Below are 3,588 nucleotides of genomic sequence, written 5' to 3' on the forward strand. Positions count from 1 at the left end.
AGGCTACTGTTCACATGCGTTTTACTACTATATAGTATAGTAATATAGTAATAATTTAGTACTTTCTCCTGTTTTATTCTTGGTTTCCTCTTTTCTGATCATTTGGAATGAGGATAAAAAGACAAAAAAAAACATGCAAATAAGTTCAAAAATCAATTCAATATCTACTATTTCATGAATATTATGAAATTCAAGATGGCCGCCCCTACTGACGTCATAGTATGCAAATTAGACGAGTATATTTACACCCCACATAAACTTTCGGTCATGCCCAACATTTTTCTAATTTACATTAGATCTCTATCTTTAAGCCCTTTCAAGCCACAAGCTTTTAGCTTAAGCTTTTAAAAACCCTGGCGCCTAAAGGGTTAATAACTAGTTGCTTATTAGTCCAGCATTTTTCCAAAAATCCCTGGCGCCTAAAGGGCTAAGCAGGCAGTCTACTAATACTCTCATTATAGTTAGTAGAATGTCTAAAGTGGACTATTAAAATAAAGTGTTCTAATATATATATATATATATATATATATATATATAATCCACTACATGTTAGCTTGTTACTGTGCTCAAGAGCATATGTCATATGAGCATAAGTCCATATGTCATACAAGAATCTATGGTTCTAACCACAGGTTGAGAGCTGCAGTTCCAACCACACAACTTTGTGATGCTGTTTGTGAATGTTCACTTGAACTATGGCTTCTGGAAACATAGAATCATTGAACTATATTAGTAACGATGGATCTTGTGACTTGTGACTATAGTTGGCTACTGATGACTTTAGGAAATGCACCCCTGACTAGCATGTATCTCAGTTAAAGTTCACTTGTGCATTTTTATCATTTTGTGCACATGCAAGTTGCAATGGTATGTTTATGTTGTGTATATATCTGATTCATCTCATATGTGTAGGATGCATGTGGGTATGTAAATTAACCTGCTAGAAAACAACTTAATTTTATCAGTGTTCATTCACATTTGTGTTCACGTCACTTCCTGTTTGTTGCTGCCATGTGTTTTGAGTTTGAGGCTATCTCACGCAGCTCAAGCAGGTCAAGTCAAGTCACCTTTATTTGTATAGCGCTTTATACAATACTGATTGTGTCAAAGCAGCTTTACAGTGTCAAACAGGAAAATTTTCCCTGGCATTACTGACAAAAGATGATGTTCTGAAAAATGTCTCGTTGTTGTTGTTGTTGTTTTTTACCCCACTGACTAACAAAAAACAAATGTCTTCTTTTGCGTTCTGTATAAAAAAAGAAAATGATACAGGTTTGTGTAATGACATGAGGGTGAGAAAAATGTGGCGCAAGTGTTTTTGCTAGTTTCAGCCCGACGCAGTTCTCATTTTCCCGTCCTGCGCCGTGTTGTTTAAATAGCAAATGCATTTGTGCCCATTTGTGCGCCCATGGGCGTGCTGGTCTAAAAAAGAGGTGTGTTCAGGCGCATTGTTGGCACATTGCTATTTTGAGGATATATATTCTCAAATATTTTTCCTTCACACGTTTAAATTCACCAATGGCATGTCTTTTCTGCCAACATATGTGTAGCCGCAAACAAGAGCAGCTGGAGAAAAAGAGCTGCGAACGGTAAAAGCCTCACTTACACTCCAAGTCACTGCTTATGTTTCAAATCATATTAGGAGGCTCTCATAAAGTCAAAGAACTCTTAATTGCCAACCTCCATGCGCTCTTGTCGCTAAAATGTTTGTCACATAATTATTGCACTTGAAGCTGTTTATATGAGAGTGCCTTCTCTAATTATTGCTCAGTTAAATGTTATTGTTAATAATAGTGTCAGAGCTCATGTTGATTCAGAATATTGGCTTTAGGACAAAATTAACATCGGGGCAAAACACACACACTCCAATATGAAAGCGTCATCAATTAAACACTTCAATGTCTACCCAAGAGCCACCTGAGAGATGTTCACATTCTCTGGAAAAACATGTGAGCATGTGAGGTAGATTGAGAAAATGCATGGAACACACTGTACATGCATTATGAATGAACTAATAAGTAATACTATAAAAGGTAACATATTAAACACATAAAACAAATAAATATTGATATTAAGCTCTGACTGCAGATCCTTCAGAATCTCTGACACTGTCCTAAAAATTAGTTTCTAGTGACATCTCCAGTGACGTCATTTTTTTTTCTACATTGAAAGAGGAAATGCTGAGAAAGGCAACACAATCACAGCCAATCATATTTGATGTTATATATACAGTTATGTGGTTGGGATTTTGGACCAATGCAATTTCAAGTGGATGGTGCAACCCAGTTTAACACAATAGAAATAGAATTAAGCAAAATGTATGGTTGTTGGCTGGAGGTCACAATAGCAGCTGAAGGATGAAAACTCAACCATTGGTTGAGCCAGTGTTGCAATGTCGAGCTATGCTCAAATAAACACAGCAATGTTTTGAGACCCCACAGAGCAGCAGTTTTACACTTTTTGGGAAAATCAGCCTATAAATGGCTATTTGGTGCAATCAAAAACATTGCTGTGAGTGTCCTGATCGGCTCGACACAGCAAACTGACTGAAACAATAGCATTAGTTTGGGGCAGGATTATGGCAGATGAGGGAGTGTTTGAGAAACCTGTTTGAAAACAGTAATTATTTTAACAATTATTTTTGGGGGTCCTACTGGCACAAAAAATAACAAATTGTAGCTTGAATGCTAGCATGTATAGCTACAATACTCTGTCATTAGTGTTAATTGTACGTTTTAACTAGGGTTGTGAACTGATGCCAAATTTTTATTTTATTATTTTATTAATTTGATTTGATTTTAATTATTTCGTAATATTTTAATCATATATTTACATATTAAATCTCCAAACTGATGTATAATCAACATGAATTCATAATTTCAGGACGACCCTACATGTAAACAGAGTATAAACTGTAGCTAATATAATATATTGCCATACTTTCCCAGTTGATTAATCACAGAACAAGACATTTTTTGTCAACATAGTTTTTATTATATGTTGTTTGAATATGCAAATGAGACAACATTTTCTAATGAAATATGCACTAATTTGCATACATTATCCAATTTGAACTCTGGATAAAATACAGTATATTTGTTGTTGTTTTTTCTTCTTTCTTGTTTTTTTTTCTTTTAGTTGACATGTCAGAGTTAAACGTTTTTACCAAGAGGATTTTGGATATCTTTTACCCCTCATAAATCAGAAAATACTGTCAACAGCCAGAAAAAAAATCCACATATTTTAGGATTAAATAATGTACATAAGTCAGGGAAATTATAAATGAACAAACCCCAGAAGAAATATAGATGGGGGGCTGACTGACTGAATTTTAACAACTTTATGATAATAGACATATTATAAGGATTGGTATTCATCTTATATACCCACACTAAATGCTTTATAAAGGGAAACAAACCAATTCTGATGTATCACTTTTCTTTTAAGGTTTCTAGCTCACTACTAGTTTTGAGCACAATTAAAGCAATATTACAGTAATCTATGAAACCCCTGTCTATCCAATACTCCACTCGTGAGTGGGTGGTTGTCTCACACTCCTATCTGTCTGTCCTTTCCCTTGGGGACACT

The sequence above is a fragment of the Sinocyclocheilus anshuiensis genome, unplaced genomic scaffold (genome assembly GCF_001515605.1).
Source record: "Sinocyclocheilus anshuiensis isolate Anshui unplaced genomic scaffold, SAMN03320099.WGS_v1.1 scaffold1272, whole genome shotgun sequence".
Taxonomy (NCBI): Eukaryota; Metazoa; Chordata; class Actinopteri; order Cypriniformes; family Cyprinidae; genus Sinocyclocheilus; species Sinocyclocheilus anshuiensis.